This window comes from Cupressus sempervirens, chromosome 1 (assembly GCF_028749045.1).
Source record: "Cupressus sempervirens isolate cs-2001-9-10 chromosome 1, ASM2874904v1, whole genome shotgun sequence".
NCBI classification, from domain to species: Eukaryota; Viridiplantae; Streptophyta; class Pinopsida; order Cupressales; family Cupressaceae; genus Cupressus; species Cupressus sempervirens.
This window is the reverse complement of record NC_143118.1, coordinates 640,614,455-640,641,772: the sequence shown is the minus strand read 5'-3', so window position 1 is coordinate 640,641,772 and position 27,318 is coordinate 640,614,455.

The window sequence follows — 27,318 nt, the reverse complement described above, 5'->3', positions numbered from 1 at the left end:
ATTATTTTCTATTATTGGATATATTTGCATGTAGTTTTTATTTCTGTCTGTGGTTTATCCTAACAAGTGGTATCAGAGCCTGGTTTTGGCTTGGTCATGGGTTCAAATCTCTCCGGTGCCTTCCCGACCCGCGTAAGCACCTGGTATGCGCGTCGAGGGGGATATTGTTGGGTGATGTGACACGCTCCCCTGCCCACAGGTGGTTAATTATGTGGTGTTCCATGTTCACTAACAGTCATGGCTTTTGGTGCAATGGTAAATGAGCCCTACAAGTGGTATCAGAGCAAGGTTGTCTTTCAGTTATCCTCTGCAGGAAAGTCTCACGGTTAAGTGGGAGTCTCACAGTTGAGTGGGAGCGATGGTAGATGAGGGTAAGTTGAGGGTTGATAGGTTTAATGGGCAGAACTTCCAGTTATGGAAGATGCAAATGGAAGACTATTTATATCAGAAGGATTTATGGAAGCCGTTGGAAGGAAAAGCCAAGAATCAGGGAACTATGTCAGAGGCTGAATGGGATCTTTTGGACAGAAAGGCACTCGAAAGCATTCGGTTATGCTTGGAACCATCGGTGGCATTTAATATTACAAAAGCAAAGATGACAGAAGATTTGATGAAAACCCTAGTGACACTGTATGAAAAGCCCTCCGCTTCAAATAAGGTATTTCTCATGAAGCGTTTATTTAATATGAAAATGGCAGAAGGTGGATCTGTTGCAGATCATTTAAATGAGTTTAATACTATTACTAGTCAATTATCTTTTGTGGGTATCAATTTTGATGAAGAAATTAGGGCTCTCTTGATTTTGTGTTCTTTGCCTGAAAGCTGGAATGGCTTGGTAATGGTGGTGAGTAATTCTGTTCCTGGATCTAGTACCCTAAAATATGATGATGTGATTGGTGATATTTTAAGTGAGGAAACTCATAGAAAATCCTCAGGTGGATCTACATCAGGAAGTGCTTTAAATGCACAAAGAAGGGGCAGAACGACTGAAAGAGGAAGTAACTCTGGAAATCGTGGGAAATCAAGAGGAAAGTCAAAGGGGAGGAGGTCTCAATCGAGAGGACCAAATGATTGCTGGTACTGTGGGAAACCAGGGCACAAAAAGAAAGATTGCTAGACTCGAAAGAAAAATGAAGGAGATAAATCAGATGGAGACAAAGAGGGAAATGTGGTAAGTAACAAATCCGAAGAGGATGCTTTGCTTTTGTCTTTAGAGAGTGTTGATGATTCATGGGTTTTAGATTTTGGTGCTTCTTTTCATGCTACACCTCATAGAGGTTATTTCATTGATTATGTCCAAGGGGATTTTGGGCTTGTTTATTTGGGGGATAATGAACCTTGTCAGATTTTTGGAAAGGGAAAAATTAAGATTAAGTTGCAGAATGGGAATCATTGGCTACTACATGAGGTAAGACATGTTCCAAAACTAAGTAGAAATTTAATTTCAGCAGGGCAACTCGGTGATGAGGGTTGTGTAGTTACTTTTAATGATAAAAATTGGAAGGTTTCAAAAGGTTCCCTTGTAGTAGCAAAAGGTGTGAAATTAGGCACCTTATATCTTTGTACAGGTCATATTTTTCCTTCTACTTTGATTGTTTCAGAGAAAAATGAATATTCAGGAACAATTACTGCAGTTGAGCAGGGAGAACAAATAGCTGCTGTAGATTCTGATACAGCGCTGTGGCATAATAGACTTGGGCACATGCGTGAGAAAGGTATGAAAGTACTTCATTCAAGGAAAGTTTTACCAGGTTTAAAATGTGTGAATATGGATTTCTGTGAAAGTTGTGTGTATGGAAAACAAAAGAGAGTGAGTTTTGTAAAGACAGGGAAGGAAAACAAAATGAAGAAATTAGAGCTTGTGCATACAGATGTATGGGGACCGGCTCAGGTATCTTCCCTTGGTGGCTCTCATTATTATGTTACATTTATTGATGACGCAACTAGAAAAGTATGGGTTTATTTCCTTAGACCAAAATCTGATGTATTTCAAACTTTTAAGAAATGGAAATGCTTGGTTGAAAATGAGACTGGTAAGAAATTAAAATGTCTCAGATCTGATAATGGTGGTGAGTATTGCAGTCATGAATTTGAAGATTATTGCTCCACTAATGGTATTCGTAGACAAAAAACTATTCCAAGGACTCCACAGGAAAATGGAGTGGCTGAACGCATGAACAGGACTATAATGGAGCGCGCAAGGAGAATGAGGTTGCATGCTGGGTTGCCCTTACACATGTGGGTGGAGGCTATCAATACTGCAGTATATTTGATTAATAGAGGTCCCTCTACTCCTTTGGGCTGTGGTATTCCAGAGGAAGCATGGACTGGTAAGAAGGTGAGTTATTCTTTTCTCAAGACCTTCGGTTGTGAAGCTTTTGCTCATATAGACTCTGAAAATAGAACCAAGCTAGAAGCTAAATCAAAGAAATGTGTCTTTGTTGGATATGGCATTAATGAATTTGGCTATAGGCTTTGGGATTTTGAAAATCATAAAATTATAAGAAGCCGGGATGTCATATTCAATGAAAAAGTGTTGTACAAAGATCTATTGCAGCAACATGAGAAGAAAGAAGATGATTATGTAGTGCTGGATGATACTCCAAAAGCTGATGTTCCAGCCATTCCTGATGATGTGCAACAACTGCAACAAAAAATACCACACACACCAGTGAATGTTAGATGGTCGACAAGGCCAATTAGACCTCCACAAAGGTTTTCTCCCTCTTTGTATTCTATTTTACTTACTGATGCTGGTGAACTTGAAAGTTATGATGAAGCTGTGCAGGTGGATACTAAGATTTAGTGGGAGTCTGCAATGAAAGATGAAATGGACTCTTTGCTGAAAAATAAGACATGGGATTTGTGCAAGTTGCCTGCAGGTAAAAAGGCTTTACAGAATAAATGGGTTTACAGGTTGAAAGAAGAGGAAGGAGGTAAGAAAAGATTTAAGGCCAGGTTAGTTGTAAAAGGATTTGCACAGAAAAAGGGAATTGATTTTGATGAGATATTTTCTCCTGTTGTTAAAATGACTTCTATTCGTACTGTTTTAAGTCTTGTGGCTACTGAAGATTTGCATTTAGAGCAGATGGATGTTAAAACAACCTTTCTTCATGGTGATTTGGATGAAGAAATATATATGGCTCAGCCACAGGGTTTTGAGGTCAAAGGTAAGGAGAACTTAGTGTGCAAATTGAAGAAAAGTTTATATGGCTTGAAGCAAGCACCTCGGCAATGGTATCTAAAATTTGATAGTTTTATGCATGAACATGGATATAATAGGTGTCATTCAGATTACTGTGTTTATTTTAAGAGGTTGGATGATGATAGCTACATTATTTTATGTTTATATGTTGATGATATGCTTATAGCTGGGTCTAACATGGATCATATTAAGGGGCTGAAATGCCAATTAGCACATGCATTTTCTATGAAGGATTTGGGGTTAGCAAAAAAAATCCTCAGTATGAAGATTTGCAGAGATAGGAAGACCAAAACATTGACGCTATCTCAAGCTGATTATGTTGAGAAGGTGTTGCAACGTTTCTCTATGGAGAATGCTAAAGCTGTCAGCACACCTTTACCTGGTCATTTGAAATTGACTAAGGAGATGTGTCCCAAGACACAGGAAGAGGAGGATAAGATGTCCAAGGTACCCTATGCTTCAGCTGTAGGAAGTTTGATGTATGCTATGGTATGCACTAGGCCAGATATTGCACATGCAGTGGGAGTCGTTAGCAGGTATATGAGTCATCCAGGATTTGGACATTGGAATGCTGTCAAGTGGATTCTCAGATATTTGAGAGGAACATCCAATAAGTGTTTACACTTTGGGGGCTCTACTACTGATTTACAAGGCTATGTTGACTCAGATTTGGTTGGGGATATTGATACCAGGCGGAGTACTACAGGTTATGTCTTTACTGTTGGTGGGGCAGCCGTGAGCTGGGTTTCTAGGCTACAGAAGATTAATGCTCTCTCCACTACAGAGGAAGAGTATGCTGCTACTACAGAGGCAGCCAAAGAGATGATATGGCTTCAGTTCTTCTTGGAAGAATTGGGACATCCTCAGAAGGATAATTATTTGTTCACAGATAGTCAGAGTGCCATTCATCTTGCTAAGAATTCAACTCTGCATTCTAAGACCAAACACATACAGTTGCGGTACCATTTCATTCGGTCAGTTTTGGAGGATGGATAGTTAAAGCTGGAGAAGATACATACCAATGAAAATCCAGCAGATATGTTGACAAAGGTAGTAACAAGGGAGAAGCTGAACTCCTCTTCAGCTTTAGTTGGTCTTTTAGACTAAATGTGAATAAAAGAATAGCAGAGTCCAAGGTGGTTTGATCCAGTGGGAGCCCCATGTAGTAGTTGTATTGCTACAGGATCAGTCTCCAAGTGGGAGATTGTTGTTTAGTGTGGAGCCTGATCAGTCCCCAAGTGGGAGATTATTAGATTGTGGTGACTGATCAGGAAAGTACTTTACATACTTCATAAATTTTTTTTTGGGAAGTAGCCGACATGGTAACCGACATATTGTGGCCGACATATGGCCGACATGTTATAACGCTAAAGCGATTTAATACTTGTATAAAAAGGGCTTAGGGTTGGGTATTTTTGATGTGTGGTGATACAAAATTGGTTCTTGCGGCGATATTGAGCTATAAGGGATTACGGATTGTAATCAGGTTGTAATCACTGGATTGTAATAAGATCAGACTTGCTGTTTGGTGGACGACGTAGCCCAGGGATTGGGTGAACCATGTTAAATCTTGGTGCCTTGTGTTCATTTCTATGTGTTCTATTATTTTTTGTTATTGGTTATATTTGCATGTAGTTTTTATTTCTGTCTGTGGTTTATCCTAACATCTTCTTCAACCTTTTCAATAGATTCAAAATGTTTATAGGACTTTGATTTCCCATGGGTCCATCTTTTGGAATGTTACCACTCTTGACTTCCATCATCTATGTTAATATCTTACCAAGTACTTCTTGGCATGATGAATATTCAAACTTTGAATGGCTAACTTTATGCAATCAACAAAATCCTTGGAGAAGTAGGATACTGGGGTCAACTTGTTCTCCTAAACATTGTAAGTTAGCTACCATGTTGTTTATGAAGTTTTCTATGACCTCCTACTTTGTGATTGAAATCTTGGACTTTTCATTTTGATAATCTGATATTTTGGTCGAAGTTGTATCAAAATCCATCACTTTGTAAGAGCCCAAATCTAATTGTAAGAATGCCACTTCATTTGGAGCATTGTATTTTGTAATCATTGTTTCTAACTTTGGCTCTACATCTATCTTGATTTGATTGTTTAACACTTTCCATGGTAGCCATAACTAAGTAAAATCCATAGAAAACCATCCCCTTAAGCATTTTGTCCATTCTTTTCTTTGTAGCAATCCATATGTTTTAGGAATATCAACCACATGTATATCAATGATGTCTTAAATTTTAGGGTCAGCTATCAATTGTATCTGAACATCTTTCAACATGCCAATAACTTTCACCTTTGGTTTATCCAATTTTATCACTATCCAATTAGAAGGTTGAGGAGTGACTGCCAACCTTTGTGCTATCGATAGTGGCATTACATTATAGGAGGCTCCTGAATCAATTAGGCAATTATCAAGATTCTTCCCATTTATCCTGATGCTAAGAAAAAATAGGGGGCACCTCAACCTTGTCTTTGAACATAGTTGGCATTGCCTCTAAAGCATTGACTTGTTGAGACACTATCTTTTGAGGAAAAATATTTGTATTATGGGGTACCTTCCAGAGTTTTCATCAGTGCTTCTCATTATTGTGGATAGTTCTACAACATGTCAAACATAGACATGTTGGCCTTTGTTCATTTCAAATCTTCAACTACACTATATTTTTTAGTAGACCAAGTTAGATTTTTCAAGATTGTTGGCACATTTGTTTGATTCCAATTTTGATCAGGAGGAGTTGGTTGCAATGCTAGAGGAATTCCATTTGTCATAGTTTCAATTGTAATTGTGAAAAGCAAACATTTCTTCAGGTTGAATGTCTGGTTCTTGACTAAATAGAAAAGAGAATTCTTTCCTAGTTGGTTGTTCTACTTGTACATTCTATGCAGAATCATACAATTCAAGTAGCATAGCATTAAATTGCACAGGAGATACATTGGCATTCACTTGTGAATTTTGAGTCATGTCTTGATTTCCATTGTAGTATGAACCATCATTGTTAGATGTGTTTTGACCGTCGTTATACTAATTGATATTTGCATATTGAACATTGTTGTTATTGTTATCTATAGGAATGCTTCCATTATTTGGACAAGTGTTCCTAGCATTGTTGTTTCCACTATTGTTGGTCCCACTAAAATTCTGATTGTAATTATTTTTGTTGTAAGGACCAATATTGTTTCTCTAAAATTTTTTATTCTATCCTTGCGACAATCTTAAGTGAGTTAACTCATTATTCATTTGACCAAATTCGAAGGAAAGATAGTTGTCTATCTTAGTAGGAGCTACTGCCTTTTGTTCAAAGAAAGCATCTTTTAGAGGTTCATACCCAAGATATGTTAAAGCTAGATTTTTTAGAGTAGGTGCCTATTGTAATGGAACTAGATTCATAGGTATAAACTAGCTAGGCATCATAGGTACTCTGGTAGGATATGTTGACATTGTTGTAATAGCTTGAGCTGGAAGCATCAATCCTCCTCTATTAGGATTGGCTTGCTTTGTGAAAGTAATCACTTCTACAAAAACTTTTGTCCAATGTGTCAATATTCATTATAGGAAGTCTTATCAGAAAGATAGTAGTAAGATGGTTCATAGCATTTAGATAAATCTAAATAGAAGCTTCAACTAGTATAGTGTACGACATTTCCAACTTGTGGTATGCCATATGAAAGTGATGGTTGAAGCACAAAACTATCTCAGCTAGGTCCTTTTTGATTGATATGAATTGTTTATGTATCATAGCTGGATTGATGAAAGTTTTGAATTGTTCCACGAACAATTATTCAAAGTAGCCCAGTCTCTAATACATCCAGGTGGCAGATTAACATAACAATTAAAGACAACTTCCCCCCAAAGAGTAGGGGAATAAATGAAGAACCACATTCTTGTTAGTAATTTGTTTTTTGTTGAAAATTTCCTTGTATACCTTAACATGATCTTTGGTAGTTCATGTCTCTCCATAGATGAACCTTGGGCAAAAATTCTTAGGATTCTTAGGAAGATCATTGAGTACTCTAGTCAAATTGATTGGTCAGTCTACATCATTCACACAAAAGGCCATCAGAGGATTTCATGGACCTAGGGATGGCTATTGTGGAGGTGGAACTATTGGGGTATTTGGTAGTCTATCAGGTGGTTGATGTGGGGGTGGAGCTAAAGAAGATGATGACAGGTTAAATGGAAGTGGTAGAATTTGAGGGATTCCTTTGTTACTATGAGGTTTATGGAAATGGCTAAGCTCAAGGAATTCATGTGCACTTGGTGAAGATCTTAAAGTTCATTGAAACAAGGATTCTGGATTAGGTTCTTCCAGTTTGCATCAAGTCTAGAAAAAGTGCACCTCTGTAGAAGTACAATTTCTCACAAAATAAGGTGCACCTCAATATTTGGCACACCAGTACACCTAGCTAACCTGCAAAATTGAAAAAGTCAAAAACTTAGAAAAAATTTTGAACTTGTGAAAAAATGCATAATTTTGAAGTTTGCAAATTTTTTCTTCTATTTCAAATGTTAATGGCCCTCCTTCCAGCACCACTTGTGTTGAGCTATTGTTTTGCACACTACTTAACAACAAGAATTCTTTCAACCTCCTCTCTTGAAAAGCTAATCTGAGGATCAACTCCAAGGTTTCAAGCAATCTTGTGACCTATTAGAATCTGCTCAGTTGAAGATAAATGTGAATGTTCATGAGGAGACCTTTGCTACTTCAAAAACTTTAGATAAGATGTAGAATTTGCTCACTATTAAAAAGAATAAACACACACAAAAAGAACTATATTTTTTTATTTTTCTATTTTTTAATGAATGCAATCTAAAAATGTAACTATATGAATTCCTAATTTAACCAAATATTTGTAAAAGAAAATAGCAAAGAAAGGGTGACAAGAAGTTTAAGCAAATAACATAAAAATTAAATCCTAATGGATATAAACCACGTAAAAAAAAATCTGCGAGTTAAGCTTTCAAAAAGATTGGTAGGTAACCAATGAAAGTAGGAGTAACACTTCCTTGATTCCATTGATGTAATCATCGATGATGAATTTAGTAACCATAAGATGTTTCACTTTTCATTTGATCACAAGGCCATGGAAAGTGTGCTCATATGAGACAAAAAGCTATGGAGGAACAAGATGATGACCTCTTCTCAAACTAAGTATGTCAGTGGAATTCGTAAAACTATAGCAAACACCAAAATTAAAAGATTGCACAACTAGAAACAATGCAATAAACCTCTGGCTCAATTAAACTCCATGAACATACTTTCACAAAACATAACACACTTAGGCAAGAATCACTACACTCCAAATGCGAGCAACAAAAGCATATATTATTGCAAAATAACAATAGCCTAGAATACATGTTACATTCCTGACGTGTTGAGAGTGAGAGATATCTTTATGCAATCATACGCTTCTAAACTAATAAAATAAATCTATTTACATAGAAACTAACTATCAAACTAGTGCTTAGTAGGACTCCATCCATATTTATATCATTAATTGGATGCATGAGCCTTTACATTTCATAAAAAAAAGGAAGCATGAAAGAATAAGAAAGAGAAAGCCTTGAATTGATGTAGAAGTGATTGGAAGTGGAAAAAATAGAAGCTTCATCTTCACTAGGTGTCTGTAGGAGTTAAATTGCCATCAAATGCATTTCAATTGCATGGAAAGCTCTAAATTTAGAAATGGTAGTTAACTGTCGACACACCTATGAACTCTCAAAATCTTTTAAAACACTACTAAAAAAGTGCACCTATGCACTTAGCACACCTATGCACTTAGCACACCTAGCACATTAGTGCACCTTGGAGGCAGACTCCAAAAAATACAAAAATTCACTACGTGTCAAAATTGAAATTTTGGCTTCTAGGTTTTGTTCCCCTTTATACTAGAGCCATATGTGGGTATTTGCCTTTGAATTTTTTGATTATCTTAGTGAATTGAGCCGCATCTGGAAAATCTAAGGCATTGTATTTTTCTTTCACTTTCTGCCTATAGTTGGCCACTTCTATACGAATTTTTGCAAAATCTTCAAGTTTTCTGTCTAGCTCTAGTAAAGCTTCTTCTATTCTAAATGCTTTCCTAATGTCATCATCATTATTATCTTCCTCAAAAAATTTCTAGAATTTCTCAACTACTACCTCTACTAGTACCAACTTTTTCCATGCATCATCCTCAAAAATATCCAGACATGCATCACTATAATCTTTCTCAGCTTCCAAAATTTGCTATTGGGCTTGGTCCTTGAGCCTATGAATTTTGACATGTAATGTTTCCATTAGTTTATTTCTGTAGATGCTCAAAAATGGTTCACATCTACAACCTCATCACTTCTTCATACTAATTTGTCCCATTTTCTCATTCTACTAACTTTGATCTTTTGGCCAGATTGACCATATTTCGTCATTTGTATCCCCTTTCACATCAATTTCATATCAACTCAGAATCATATCAAATCAACTTAAAATCATTTCAAATCAACTTGGAATCACCCCAAATCAACCTGGAATCACTCAAAATCAGTCCTAATCAACCCAAAACATATCAAACATCTCAAATCAATCATCATTTATCTGCTCCTAGGCATTGTTGTGGCTTTCAGTGTTTTGGAAACCTATCAACTTATCAATCTGACCTTAGTACTATCGTGGCTCTCAGTGCTAGGTCAAACTATCATTCATGCCATCCAATCTTTGGAATTTTTGAGGCTTTCAATGTCAGATCATGGCATCATCAATCATTTTAATAATATTGACAGTGTTCGTCAATGTTATTATGATCAAACCTTATCAATCAATTTCAATCCTGTAGCATTTACAATGTTGGTTAAATGTTACATATCAACCAATTCATGTCATGTGTCCTTGGCATGTTATCAACTTCAATCAATCAATCTGATCATGGCTTTGATCTACTTGTCATCATCTTATTCCATATCCATCATCATTACATTTTCATCAAAGGATACGGTTGCATTCATTTAATCAATTTGGCCAATTATCTACTAATTTTCTGTATAGGATTAAATAACCCATAATTTAATCCTATTCTTTCTAATTATTCTTCCTAATTATCATCATCAATTAATTAATTTTATTAATTAATTGGTTTATCATCTGCAAACCATGGAAATTTTTAATTTCCTAAGTTCCATTTTCCATCATTAATTCCATTTTTTACTAATTCTTATTTTGTAGAATAAGAGGATTTTTAATTCAAATATTCCATAAAATATTGCATCATAGTGACACTTGGATGTGACACCTCATGGATTCTCCTTCGACACTTGGCTAAGACTTGTCATAATCAAATATTCTTATCTCTTATGCATGTCCCTATTTGGCTTATTCGTCATAGATTCTTGGCTTTAAGTGGGTTAAGGTGTCTTATGATGCGTCATAGATTCTCTTCCACATTTAGCCAAGTTTGACTTGCATGTGTCATAGAATCTCACAATTGGAATATTTTTTCATATGCGTCATAGGAATCTCTTGCCACATTGCATATCTATGGGTGACAAATCCAATGCCCTCACTTTGAGTGTTGATTATAAAATGAACACTCTTTCTCTCATTGTGGGTCCTTGAATCCTTGAATGCTTAAGTTTTGAAAATCCAAATCTTTGAGTCTTTGAGTCTCTATTCCTTTGCATTTTGCATTCTTTTAGATTTCTCACTCCATCTCTCACATTCAAATCACAACTTCAAGAATTCTCATGGCATTATCCACATCATAGACTTTTGCTTCAATTTTGTGTGCACTATAGGAAACTTTGGAGCTACAATCATTTGGAGAAGAAAGAAGGACATGAGAGCTACAAACAAAAAAGGGGGTTTCTATTGCTTTCTTTATTAGTTTGGCTTTCATGGTAGACTAGTGGGTGCTAACATATGGTGATTGAGTTTGTGATTTTCTCATAGTGTGTTATGCATTTAACCCATTTTTTTGGTCCTACATCTAGTGAACCCGACATGAACATGCATATCTAACTTGGGTTTTCTTGTTTTATGCTTGTAGGTGCAAGGAAGGAGCTCACTTGGAAGGGTATAATGACTATCTGCTCTTCCTTTTCACACATAGATTAATTAGGGGGTATAGTAAAATGCTTATATGCTCTTGTTTCATGCATTCTATTAGCTTGCTGTCCTAGGGCGCACTCTGCTCTATCAGGGCGCACTTGGGACCCCTAGGAGCAGTTTTAGGAGCCCAAAAGCCACCAAAACCTCTTTCTACTATTTCTAACTTACCAACTATGCCCAACTGGGCCCCAAGTGTGTCATTTATGTAGTCTTCACAATTTGGGCGCACTTGGGAGTTTAGTTTTGAAAATTTCAATTTTTGGGTCTTGTCTAGGCACCATTTCCCCACACTCTGCACCTGACTTCCCAACTGTTCCCTAAACTACCAACTAACCCCAACTGGGCCCCAAATACATCATTGATGTAGTTGGAACTATTTGGGCACACTTGGGAGTGTTTAGATCCATTTTGGCCTTCTGGGGTGCAATCTACTCTGTCAGAGCACACCCGGGTTCATAGTAAGCATATGCATCAATCATAATCTGCATCTAAGGTTCCTATCACTCTCTAGAACATAGATTAGGTGATTTTGTGTTATTGATGGTCTATTTGTAGCATGTGGCAATCATTGGGTGAAGACATGATCATAAACTACTAATGCTTTGTTTTCAGGACGTTGTCGAAGACTTTGTGTGTCTTTCAAAACTGTGTGTCGATTTCCTAGATTAGATAACATTTCATTTAGTGCTTAAAAAGAACCTTTTTCTTTTCTACCTAGCATGTCTACAGTGTTAAATCCCTAGGAGTTGCATTGGACGTATCCTCTCCCCTCGCCATTCATGGATCTTGGGTGTAAGAGAAATTCGTGTAAAATCTATAGGAGGCCTGCCTTGGACAAAGATACTCGATATTGGGTATGCTAGGGGATGACCTCAGAGAAGTAATGGGCCAAAGACAATTCAACATTCTAGCCACTATATAAAATTTGATTACGGTGAAAGCTATATCAGTGGTATTGCTGCATGATAGCTTTCCTTTAGTACCCTTGTGGTGTGTCAAACCCCAGTTCTCGAGGCTGGGAGACCTTTTGCGAAATTTTATCATTTACTTGCCGAACGAATGCCCTTACTAAAGACCATGTTTTAGTGGCCAAAATCCTTTCTATCCACTGGCTCAAGGGTTCACCCATGCCCGTGAAGACATCCTACATTCTTGTGGTCCTTAGTAGAGGCAATAGTCCCTTGGGAAGTCATGCCCCTTGGGAAGCAGATCTTGGTAGCCCCGAGAAGTGAGTGCACTATAAGGGGGAGCCTATGGTGCCAAGATCCTAGGTTTTCCACTCTGGATAAGCATGGCTAAACTTTGGTTCAAGTACAAATTCAGTGGATACAGTCCTAAAAGCCTAGGTTGTGGTGTGTTTGTTAACTTTTAACAACAGCTATTCTTGTCTTAATGTGTCTTGCGTGTGTGTAAAACATAATCAAGATAAAAGAAAAATTTTTAAATTTACACCTTGGATATCATTTGAACTTGTCAAAACATCACACATGGCCAAAACATTTCAACCTTTATCAAACTTTGCAAACTTTAGTTCAACACACTCAAACCTTGAAAAACATGGTGACTTGTGCTCTTAAACATGCTTGGCAAAACGTAGATCTCACACTTGCATAGAATTCACTTGCATTCACCCTAGTATAGGCCTTATTAATGCATCATATAGAATTCATATTGCACCTTTTAGTCCTCATTTAGTACCTATTACCTTTCATGTTGCATCCTTGTAGGTTCAGTTTACCTCCCTTAGTCTTTTGCATTCCCATCCCAAAATTAGCACTTTGCACTCATCACCTTGCATCCTTGCATGCCTATTCATCATATTGACCACTTTATCCATCATTCTGGGTGTCCTAATCCATTTTGATCATCCATACTTGCCCTAACACTGTTCTCTACTGTTTACCTCTCTGTGACATCAATCCTGAAACAATAGCTCCCAGAATTGCCTTAATTTCAGCCTAGTTTACCAACTACGCCTTGAAACTACCAACTGTGCCCAACTGGGCCCTAACTATCTCATTGACATAGTATAAACTTTTTGGGCACACTTGGTGGTCTTGAGATCCAGTTGTGGGTTCCACATAACATTTCAGGGCTTCAACAGTGTCCTTAGGTTCCTGGTTAGCTCCCCTTGCACTAGCTTGCCCAGATCTGCATTCTACATCACCTAGTCTTCATCACCTTCAATTAAGACATAATTATATACATCATAACCTTAATTTTTCATCTTCCAACCCATCCTAACATCAACCCCAACATCTTAGCTTCTTGGCATGTCAGTTTGGTAACTATACCCTTCAGAATCAGCAAACATTCTTCCTAGCTTACCAACTGCGCCCAAAAACTACCAACTGCACCCAAAATGACTCCAAGTGCATAAATGATGTAGTTGGTACTATTAGGGCGGAATTGGAACTGTTAGGGCACACTTGGGTACTTGCATGACCATTTTGGGCCTCCAAACTGCACTTTAGGACTCCAAAATTGCATCTAGGAGCCTCTACACCTACCCATTCTGCACTTGACCCAAAATCGTATCTTGCACCCAAAATCCCATTTTTCATTATAGGAATTGTCCATATCACATATCTACTCAGCATCACCACCATTTTGAGTCCTCTAAACATCATTTTGAACCCCCAAAACCTTTGAATTTAGTCAAAAATCTAAACAAAGTATGAGTCTTAGAGTATCTCCTAGTGTTGACGGATAACGGATCTTGACTAGTCCTTTTCACTTTTCTTATCATTTTCTTTGGTCAAAATCTGTCTATGTATTGATAGATTTGACCTTGTCATCTTTTATCAATTTGATCTTTTCGTCTTTCATCAATTTTTTGGTCAAGATCCAAAGTCCTTTATCACAAGGTTAAACTCCTAGACAAAATACTTTCTAAAAGGTTTTACCTAAGTTCAAAACTTTCCATATACCCTTGTCATAGCATAATCATATCCCTAGCATCCCCAAACATCATTTCGACTTACCCAAGTGGTATATCCCCTTCATATTGCATGAATCAAAATCCTTAGCATCATTTTCAGTACCAAACCCTATCAAATTGTCCATCAACCAAATTTCCTTCTTGAGCATTTACCCTCATTTTGCATGTCCCAAATGTCATTACATCATCCTTTTCATGATATAACTTGCATACAACAACCTTTATCATCCTTACCAAGTCCAATACATAACCCTAATTGTCATTTTGCATACCTTAGAGTCATTTTCATCCCCTCTAGTCAAACTTCAAAACATCACCTTGCATTTTGCATTTGCCTAACATCCCTAGTACATTTTCACTTTTCACATCAAAACCATAATTCATCTAGCATTTACTCACATTTCATAACATTCCTAAACACTTAAAAATCCCAAAAACACTCATATCTTGCATACCCACCACTCTAAATCACTCCAAACACTTAAAAATTCCATTGCATTTGCACTCTTAGGTATCATGCCAGCACTTACTAGGACACAATCAGCTTAGAGAACCAAAGAACTCTATCAACCTTTGTTTTTTGAGGCACAAGCACAACCAAAACCTCATCCAAGACAAAGAAAGAGCAAGAAAATCCAACAAACCTTTGACGAAGACCAAATCAAGGCATCGCAACCATTACTAGCAAACCCCTTGAACATGTATCTGCAAGATCCTCATAATCAAGCTATGGCACAAAAAACCTTGAACAATGCATCTACCATGATATTTCCTCCAAACACTTCCCCCACACATGGGATGGTTCAATGGAGTCATGACTTTGAACCTATATTCGTGCCAATGCCACCAGGAGGAGGAAGTGTACCAACCTCACCTAAAGATGAACAATCACATTCCTTTGAATTCAGCCAACCTAACACATCAAACATACAACAAGGTACTATACACCTAAGTGATGACTCTGATACTAATTATGGCATCACGGATGAAGAAATGGCTAGGGCATGTCAAGACAAAATTTTTTGCAAGAACTTCAAATGTTTGGTAGCCCAAGAAATTGTCAAATTTAACCCAAACTTGGAAGGTCCTAGGTCCAAAAATCTAACCAACACAACAATTGAAAACATCCAACCCATGATAAATTTGGACTTAGACAAGGGAAAAAAACCTTTGGAGTTTTCAAACACAATAATGGCACCTATAAGGTCCCATCAAGAACCAAAAAATTAAATCCTGCAAAGTACATTTGAGCACATCAATGTTAACCCCTTGTTTTATGAAATACCACCAATCCCTAAACACCCCAAAAGGACATTAAGACTTGATTTTAGTCACATGATGCAACAAAAAGATGCACCTAAAGGGACTCGTGCTCTAGGGATGCCAAACATACCTTCTTTGGAGGCAAATCAACAAAGTACACCTTTGCTCCTAACTTTACCCAGTGCCATGACATCAAACACTATAGAGCCTCTCATAAGTACAACATGTGAGACATTAAGTTTAACCATCCCTATGGACACACAAAGGAAGAGTCTTATTGACATTACACCCATTCCCAATATAAATGCATCTCATAGTCAAGTCAATATGATGCCACAAGTAGGAACATCTAAAAGACAAAGGTACCAAAACAACAATACAAACATGACATTCAATTCTCAAGGAATTAGTCAACCCCCATGACAACAAAAACCTACAATGGTAGAAGGACTCAACACTTCCAAGGCACAACCAAGTCTACATCCACTTGACACACATCCCCCATATCAACAACAACATCAACCACAATGACAACAATCGCAAGTGGGGCAAACATCCAACATTCCTAACACACAATCCCATGTGAAACCACTTGACTTACACACAATTTATCAACAACAATTTCAGAAAAAATTCCAAAAAATAACAAATGATGTTTGCTAAACAACAAGAGCAACTCAAGTAACGGTTGGAATACCAAAGATTCCTTGAGGAACAAATTGCATACCAGCAACATTTGTTACAACAACATGTGCCACAACAACCTCAACAAATACCTCTACAACAACAAGCACGCACATGGTCTCACATACAACCAACAGAGGTACCCCAACAACAACCACAACACATGGCACAACAACAAAACATGGTACAACAATCGCAGTCAATTCCACAACAAGTGCCACATCAAATACTACAACAAGTTCCCCAACAATAGGGACCTTTCTGTCTTTAAGGTGCCAACATACCTCCACCACCTAGTGACACTTCATCAAACTCATTAGACATAGTTCTCGCCACAACAAATGGTCTACTCATAGACACAAAAGACTTGAAGGAAAGACTATCATGCAAAACCCCAATGAAGAACTATTACAACAATTCAAATAACTTTCCAAACAAGTCGAGGCATTAGGAGTCCAAAAGAAATAGGCTCTATATATAGAAAGGGACCTACGTCCTAATCCATTCGATAAAGATCTATATATGCCTCCATTCCCAAAACACTTTGAAGCTCCAAGGTTTGAAAAATACCAAGGAAAAGGAAACCCTATTGATCACATCTAAGAATTTTGTGCTTCATGTACCGAACTTAGTGATGAGCCCACTTACCTTATGAGATTGTTCCCTTGTTCTCTAGGTTGGCCTACACTTGAATGGTACTCCAAACTTCCTGGTAATATCAAATCTTGGTCAGAGCTAGCAGACAAGTTTATCTCCCACTTTTCCTTTAACATTACAAATGAGGTGACACTTTCTGATTTGTGCTCAACTAAATAGAAGATGGGAGAATCATTCATCACATTCTTACTACATTGGAGAAGCCTAGTTAGTCAATGCTCACTAGACATTCCTGAAGAACAACAAGTAAACTTGTGCATTGAAAACTTAGTCCCTGTGTTAATGTATGAACTTAAAATCAAGAGCCCAAGCACCATTTCTAAACTAATGAAAAAAGGCGCTAGTATTGAAGATGCTCTTATCCATAAGGGAATCCTCAAGAAAGACAAGGACAATACCAATACCAACTCATCTAATGACAAGCCAAAATATTTCTCCAAAAACAAGAATGTGACTAATGATGGCATTGTGGATGCTCGAACAATTAGCACAACACAACCTCAATTGACTTTGAAAGGCACAAACCCCACAAATTCACAAACTCCTAATGAAACAACACCTCAACAACAGAAAACTGAGACTTCCACACAAGAAAAAAGACATCCTAGAACCAAGGATAGAAAATTCACACCATTGGGAATACCACTTGAGACTGCATTACAACAGTTACTGAGTAATAACTTCCTGCAGCTACCCCCAATCAAAGATGAACCATTAACTAAAGCAGATTGGTGGGATGAAAAAAAGTATTGTGATTACCATCGCACCAAAGGACACAAGACTTCATCATGCTTTCAATTGAAACATGCAATACAAGACCTTATTGATGATAATTTCATCACAGTTGATCCATCACTGTTAGCATCCAACTCTGATCACACTATCTTCAAAGATCCTTTGGGTAATCATGACAAAGAGAAACCCTCAAGTTCAAACTCAAACTCACAAGGTAATGTGAATTACACACATATCGGCTATGACTACACCATCAATTGCTTTAATGAGTCTGACTTTTGCATATCCACATTCACATTGAAGGCTAAAGACCCTCATTGTGCTGTCACTACACGTCGTAGCAAGATTACCCTTCCTGGAGCCCCAGCTAGATCTACTACTTCTACTAGACCTGTACCCCCATCTAGACATATTACTCCTACTTCATCTGATTATAGCCTTGTTGAACAACTCGGAAAAACCCCTACACAAATAACCATTTTGGACCTACTGCGTGCATCCCCCCAACACCAAAAGATCTTGGAGCAAGCCCTTAAAGAGTCAATAGTCCCAGATAACATGGATGTTGCCCAGTTCCAAGCCATGGTTGGGAACCTATCCGCATCACAACATATCACATTTTCACCCCGTGATGTTCCTAAGGAAAAACCTAACCATAATGATCCCCTTTATCTCGAAGTCTTCATCCATAATGCCAAAGTCAGACGTGTCTTAATAGATGGAGGAGTAGGACTAAACATCTATACTCTTAAGGTTGTTAATAGTTTGGGTTATTCTAAAGATGATGTGGATCCATCTCGAAGAATCACAATAAAAGCTTATGATGATGGTGAACGCTTCTCTAGGGGCATCATCACACTACCTATCAGAGTTGGTCCAGCTACTGAAGATACATTGTTCCATGTCCTATATATAGAAATGAATTACAACATGATACTAGGATGACCTTGGCTTCATGCTATGGAAGCAGTTCCTTCTACATATCACAATGTCTGAAGTTTTCCTATCGCAATGTAGAGGTTACCATCCCTGGCGATCCAGATCCTTTTCAATTTTGTGCTAATCTAAGAGATGCTACTGCATTCCAAATCCCAACAAATAATGAAGCACAACCCACAAATTCCTCTAATTATGGGGATGCTGATATACTGCTCAGTAAAGCCAAGGAAAAGATGAAGATTGAAGACAATGGGTGTGGAGAATACTTTATGTCTCAAGTCTCTCACATTAGGGAGTCACTAGTTTCTCCCCAATCTGATGGTAAATCACAACCACTTCAAGCACAACATTTAGAGATCAATACAAGGAATGATACTTCTATCACTAAGAATACATCCGTATGTATTGAGAAAGAAAAAGCAAAATGAGAACCCACTTTTATATCTCCTAACAAGTATGGACTTGGGTTTACCATCATGTAGGAACAAGGCTATGCTGGCTATAGTGGTCTTGGATCTCAGAAACAAGGAATCATTGAACCTATCACTATAGAAGGACAACCTCCTAGTTTGGGGCTTGGATTTAAACCATTACGAATAGGTCCTCCTAGTACCACGATACCTACATGTAAGACTATGGATGTTTCAAATGATGAAATGGCATATGAGGATATCCCACTTGAAACCAACAATCCCCTAGCCTCTGAGCATAACCCCAATGACCCATTTGAATTAGTTATCCATATATCTACCTTCAACCAAAGCCCATTCAACACTGATGATGACATCTCCTCAAGTTATCCTGAACCTTTGGATTGGGACCAACGTGGACCACCAATTTTTGATCAATTTGATGATGATGACACTCTCATAATGGACTTTGAAGGCATTATGACTGAATATCATAAAGAAGCAATTCCTTCTAAAGAGAACACATTGGCATACTATGGGGAGCCCACTCCACCTTCTAGTTACAAAGAAAAAAGAGAAAGAAATAACAAGCATAGGTCTCTTGGCGAAAACCGAAAGGCACCATTAGACCATAAAAAATCAAAAGCTAAGAAGCTCCCAAGGATACAAAATGAAAAATATGATTGCATGAATATTGGTGTTCCAGTGTTCAATATGCCACAAAGTCTTTTGGAGCTCTCTCAATCAGCATTCATGCGGAAGGTCATTGGTCTCAACCCTCCCAACCCTCCCTTATATCCCTTTGTTTATCCCCCAATCCAGCTACCTAATTTGTCCAATAACCAAAAGAAGTCCTTTATCTAACAAGCCTTTACATATGTCATCATCAGTGACATCCCACATGATACATCTATTGACCCAATTATCCTCAAATGCCTTGATTCGCAAGAGATAGACATTGTCTTACATATGGTACACGATGGTATCTCTCGAGGCCTTCCTAGTGGTTTGATTTTAGCTATAGACTCGGAACAAATCCTCCATAATTATGGTCAGTCATGGATCCAGAGCTCATAAGCTAGTAGCACCAACAACAGATATCTTCTTAGCATTTGTCAGTGACATTCTTGATTTTATCTAAAAGTCCTAAAAAAATGTCAAAAAAATAGTAAAAAGTCATGAAAAAAGAAAAGAAAAAAGTGAAAAAAGTCATGAAAAAATGGATGCCTTGATGAAAACCTAGAAAACAGGCATCTTGGCACATAAATTTGTGTCAAGAGAAAAATTCCATCCAAAAGTGAAAACCTGGCAAACAGGCGCTTTGGGCAAGTACCATGGTGAAAACTTGGAAAACAGGCGCCATGTGCAATCAGTTATTGCTCCTCCATCTATCATGATTCCATCTAGTCTTTTCCCCCTCTATCATTCCTTGATCATATCCTTCATATTGCAAGACATCCTTGGTCCCTTATCATGGCTCACGAACTAGTTAATGTCCTTTGTTACCTTGCCTAAGCATCACCAATCTGCACACACACTCTGTCATTGGCCTTTGTACATAGTTTGTGTCTTGTCTGGGGGCATATTACCTGCATGGTGCATGAGTTTGAATTTGAACTGGGGGCATATCCCTAAGTTCTTTTTATCCATTAGACCTATTGCATAATGGATTGGAGCTAACACTTGTTTATGCTTATACAATCCTGAAAAAATTCCTAAAAATCCTTAAAAATCATAAAATATCCTGAAAAAATCCTAAATATTCACAAAATGTCCTGAAAAAAATCACTAAACATTTACATAATGTCCTAAAAAAATCACTAAACATTCACATAATGTCCTGAAAAAATGCTAAAAATTCAAATACGATCCTGAAAAAAGCACTAAAAATCATAAAATGTCCTGAAATAAACCCTAAAAATCGTAAAATGACCTGAAGAAATCAATCACACAAAAACATCAAATATCCTTGAAAACCCTAAAAATTACAAAACCCATCAAAAATTTACAATAAACCTTGTACATATTCACTGTGGATAACCATCCCTTTTGCGTTCACACTTGCACTTTGCAGATTGAAACTCAAAGCACTACACTTTCAAGACAATCACATTATCTGACCAATGTGAACCAGCAATCAATCCAACAAATCACTATGAACTTATCAACTGAATCCACAAATAGTGCTATCACATTATCAACCTATCAAACACCATCTAAACACCTAACACACTAAAAAGAAAGTAGTAATGGACAAGGATAGCTGTTGGCTCACACTGTTTAGTGAGTGATTTATTTATTTATTTATTTTTGCTTTGTTTTTCTTTGATCATGTTCCTATGCCACTTGATGATATAAAACCAATCTATGAGACTGGTTGGGATGGTTCATGGTCATCTTTTTCCATTTCTATCTATTACAATGTACCTTTGAGAATCTAGGGCATGTACATATGCCTTAGGAAGGACAAGGTCATTCTCTGTCTGCATTGTGCTTGTTTATGCAAAAGGCTTGCATTTGCGCTCTGGCCCTTTATGCCATGATGCATTGCATTCCATTTGCCATATCAAAATAAAGCTCCATTTGACATATAGTTCACTTTCTAGAAGCAAAAGTCTTTCCATCATACTAACATCTCCTCATTTCATCTTTCTTCTTCATCTCATGCTCTATCACCATAATCATGTCTTCCGATTCACCAAATCGTCTTCATCTCATATTCATGCATTCCTGCATCATCCTGCACTGTCAATCAACTTTTTGTGGCTTTCCACCTAGTTCAACCTTAGTCTGACATTTGTCTCATTATATTTGACAAAATACAACCATTTTTGATGATTTCCCTCATGTTATGACATCTTTCCATCATTTTGGGCATGCACGCACAATTTTGAGTCATTCCGAGTCCAATCGGGCTAATTATGGGCCCTAGAGCCTTTTAGGGCACAATATGCATGGTCTAGGCGTAGTTGGGGCTCCCAACTATGTCATTGATGCACTTGGTAGAGTTTGGGCGCACTTGGGGACCTAGGTTATCCAAAACTGCTCCCGGAACCCCTAGGTTGCACTCTGGAGGCCATAACTTTTGCATTTCAACTCTGATTTACGAACCGTCAGTTGCATTGGAATCATATCTTTCTTGTGAAAAAAATGAGCTATAATTTTCATTATTTGGTCACTTTATGGAGTGTTAATCCTTCCAATTACTCTTGGGCTCCTAGTTGCCCCCTGTCATGTTGATTTTGGCCCCCAGAGCCTTCTCGGGCACATTTTGCACTTTTTGAGACCACTTGGACTTCCCAAGTGCATCATTGATGCACTTGGTACTTTCATTTCACACTTGGGCTTACCAAGTGTGTCAATGATGCACTTGGTTGAGTTTTGGGCACAATTGGGGACCTAGGATACCCAGAATTGCTCCTAGAGCCCCTATGTTGCACTCTAGAGCCCATAGCTTTTGCATTTTAACTTAAAATTGAAATCTGTCTATTGTTTTGGATTCATATCTTTGTTACAGACAACATGAAATATCATTTTCATCATTTTGTGTCTTTCTTCAGTGGTAACCCATGCAATTATTCTCGGGCTACGGATTGACCCTGTTCTACACTCTAGGCCTCATAACTTTCACGTTTTAGCTCTGATTTTCATTCTGTCAGTTGCTATGGTTTTGTCTTCTTGTAGTCAATAAATTGACTTATCATATTCTTATATTATTCAATTTCTTGAGGGGGAACCCATATATATCATCCCTACTGGGGCATGTTGTAGATTTCTCATCACTTATTCTTTGATACAACGCTCTAAATCACATTGTATCAAAGAGGAGAAAAATGTAGATGGTAAAAAATGGTTTGCATCTATGACCTCATCACTTGTTCATACTAATTTGTCCCATTTTATCATTCTACTAACTTTGATCTTTTGGCCGGATTGACCATATTTCGTCATTTGTATCCCCTTTCACATCAATTTCATATCAACTCAGAATCATATCAAATCAACTCAGAATCATATCAAATCAACTTGGAATCACCCCAAATCAACCCAGAATCACTCAAAATCAGTCCTAATCAACCTAAAACATATTAAACATCTCAGATCAATCATCATTTATTCACTCCTAGGCATTGTTGTGGCTGTCAGTGTCTTGGAAACCTATCAACTTATCAATCTTATCAATCTGACCTTAGTACTGTCGTGGATCTTAGTGCTAGGTCAAACTATCATTCATGCCATCCAATCTTTGGAATTGTTGAGGTTTTCAATGTTAGATCATGGCATCATCAATCATTTTAATAATATTGATAGTGTTCATCGATGTTATTATGATCAAACCTTATCAATCAATTTCAATCCTATAGCATTTACAATGTCGGTTAAATGTTACATATCAACCAATTCATGTCTTGTGTCCTTGGCATGTTATCAACTTCAATCAATCAATCTGATCATGGCTTTGATCTACTGGTCATCATCTTATTCCATATCCATCATCATTACATTTTCATCAAAGGATACGATCACATTCATTTAATCAATTTGGCCAATTATCTACTAATTTTCTCTATAGAATTAAATAACCCATAATTTAATCCTATTATTTCTAATTATTCTTCCTAATTATCATCCTCAATTAATTAATTTTATTAATTAATTGGTTTATCATCTGCAAACCATGGAACTTTTTAATTTCCTAAGTTCCATTTTCCATCATTAATTCCATTTTTTACTAATTCTTATTTTGTGGAATAAAAGGATTTTTAATTCAAATATTCCATAAAATATTGCATCATAGTGACACTTGGATGTGACACCTCATGGATACTCCTTCAACACTTGGCTAAGACTTGTCATAATCAAATATTCTTATCTCTTACGCATGTCCCTATTTGGCTTATTCGTCATAGATTCTTGGCTTTAAGTGGGTTGAGGTGTCTTATGACATGTCATAGATTCTCTTCCACATTTAGCAGAGTTTGACTTGCATGTGTCATAGAACCTCACAATTGGCATATTCTATCATATGCATCATAGGAATCTCTTGCCACATTGCATATCTATGGGTGACAAATCCAATGCCCTCACTTTGAGTGTTGATTATAAAATGAACACTCTTTCTCTCATTGTGGGTCCTTGAATCCTTGAATGCTTAAGTTTTGAAAATCCAAATATTTGAGTCTTTGAGTCTCTACTCCTTTGCATTTTGCATTATTTTAGATTTCTCACTCCATCTCTCACATTCAAATCACATCTTCAAGTATTCTCATGGCATTATCCACATCATAGACTTTTGCTTCAATTTTGTGTGCACTATTGGCAACTTTGGAGCTACAATCATTTGGAGAAGAAAGAAGGACATGGGAGCTACAAATGAAAAAGGGGGTTTCTATTGCTTTCTTTATTAGTTTGGCTTTCATGGTAGACTAGTGGGTGCTAACATATGTTGATTGAGTTTTTGATTTTCTCATAGTGTGTTATGCATTTAACCCATTTTTCTGGTCCTACAATTTCCATCCATAATCTTTTCAATCCAATCATCTATTTTATCTAACTCCTCAATTGCATATACATCCATTAGCATCCGATACCTTTTGCCTTTAATTGCCTGTAATGGCTACAACTCTTTTCCCTAGGTATGTACTTCATCCATTAGACCAAAGTCTTGATTCAAAATAGCTACTAGCTTGTCCACATTCTCTTGCATAACATGTAATAAGTTCATATTTCCTTGAATAATCAATACACCTTTCTCCTCAAAACTTTCCTTCTATTATTGACATGCTCTCAAAAATGGATCAAGGTTGACTGTCCCCTTATCTCTTTTCTCTAATGCTACATTTAAAGTCTCCTTAGGATATTTAGCCTCCAAGGGACCAACAAATTCACTTAAATATCCCTTTAGGATATCATTTTGCTGCCAAAGTGTTATCAATTCTGCCCCATCCTATTCTAAGCTTCTGAATACCTCCTTCATTCCTATTGTTACCATCAGCCTCATAGTATCCAACGTAGGCTTTCCAAGCATGACCCCCTTAATCTAAAAATCTTGTGGAGTCAATTCTTCAACATTTGAATGTGGAGGAGGGATAGCCACATGTGCAAAGAAGTCCTGGCTCTAATCACTCATATTGAAGGTTAATGCCTATGCATCCTTTGGAGGTGAATTAGGCCTCCTTAGGACTTCAATTAATTCCATCCTATATTCCTCCTTTGTAGTGAATTGTGGTTTTTTACTTATTACTACTTCTTTCCTTAGCCACCTTGGGATATGTTGTACTCGGGATTTTCCTTTTGAGGATGAAGGAGTTAGCTCAGCTATTCTCTTTCCCTTATCACTCCTTTCTGGGGTCTTCTCATTCTATGAGAGATATGCACTATGAGTTCCTATATTAGTAGAATCCACAATCCTTACCTTAGCATCTTGGGAAGTCTATTGAGGTTGTTCACTTATCTTCCCTTCTTCTGACACGTCCTCAGTGGATACTTGTTGTGCCTCTTCCCCTTGAACCTATTCTTCCTCATTATTTGGGGGAAGAGGAGTAGTTGATCCCTTATTACAATAAATGTGAATTTCATTGGGGATGGTGGCACTATCTCGGGTCCTTGTGGTTCGAGTGGCTATTGACTCCAATCCTCTTGTTGATGTTGATTTGTTGGAGTATCTCTTATTTTATCTTCGACCAATTCAATACCCATAGGCATAAACTCAAAATTTGACATCTTAAAGATATCAGTGCCCTCAACATCCTACTCATCTATCCATTGTTGCATCTCATCTTCTAATGTGGTAGTTTGAATGGCCTTCTCAAGAATAGATGGCAGTGTGATTGTGGAGCTTCTGCTTTGGCTTTGGAAAGGTGAGTCCTTCAGTTGAAAGGTAAATTATCCTCTTCATCCTCATAATCCTTGTATTCTACTTCTTCTGGAATAGGTTTGGGGATTGATGGGAAAGGAATCACTTTCTTGATCACCTTTTGCCTCCTCTTTACTAGAGTCTTAATCTTCCTTTTCTTCTTAGGTGCAGAGGGGGAGGCTTGTACCTACTGCTGAGGTATTTCTTGAATTTCCACTTCATCTCCTCCTTATCCTTTCTCAATGGGTGGAACTTGAGGATTATCTTGGGTCTCAATAGCTTAAACATTTTCTAAACCTTGTACATTCTCTTCTCTAATTTGTGCAGGAGCCTAAATTTATCCCTCTTCTAGTTTGGCTTGTTGAGGAGAATTCATCTTCCTTTTGCCTTTACCTTTACCATTCTAAGCCCAATAATAGTCAACTAGTCTATCAAGTTGGTGCACCATTTCTAGTCTTATTGGTGATTGGGCTATAAATGTAGGTAGTGTGACCTTTGTTCCTCGACCTTTAGTTGGGCAGGCTTGAGCATGGAAAATCATTATTACAAGAATTGGATCAAATTTGAAAGGCCTTTTGATTCAATCTTTTTTCAAATTTATGATGTGCTTTCCCTATTGTTAATGTTTGAGCTCTCTTCTTTGTCAATCTCGACATTCATGATGGGTCGGTCACCAATCTTATCCCTATTGAACAATGGATCAAGTAACTCCTCCATGTCTTGTTGCACAATCTTTAATGCTAACTTTATCTTCAATGCCTCCTCTACCAGATACAAAGTCATCCTACAATAATCCCTTATGTGGACATCATAGTCATTTGTTGCATTCATCTAGTGATCTTCAAGGGCATCTTCATGCTTAAATGTTTTACCAGTTAAGTGTTGTACTCTCCCAATGTTATCAAAACATGCCCAAGGAGAGTTATAGTCATCCAAGGGATACTAATCCTATTCATATTTAAAAGTAGGAATATCTTGCCTTCGATCCACCTAGAAATGTCCCATAGTCATAGGCCATGTCCAACATATTTTATGTTTCTTTTTAACTCTATCGTATGCAGACAAGAGTTCTTGAGAAATCTTTAGGAGAATGAGTCTGTCACTAGGATACCTAGGGAGCTTCTTAGGGTTGATAGTTGTACCTGCTACCCTCAAATATGTAAATGTTTAGAATTGGGTATAATAAGCTCTAACTAGTGATATCTATGTAGTTTCCTACTTTGATATTCTCTTCGCATAATCCCCTTCTATGAACTAGATTATTGCGAATATGAAAGCACCATTTATAGTCCTATATTCCTTTCTTTTCTCTGAAAACCTCTTCTTTACCAATTGAGGATACACAATGTAACCTGCCATGTGTTCACATCCTACATGCTATCCCTCTTATAGAGCCCTAGATAATCTATCGCTCTTACAGCTAACAAGTACACCAAGTATGATGTCATGTAAAATTTCCTATTATTCTTCACTACCACCAGTTGCTCAACCAAGTTCTCACTGAGATTAGAAGCCCAATGAGGTGGCA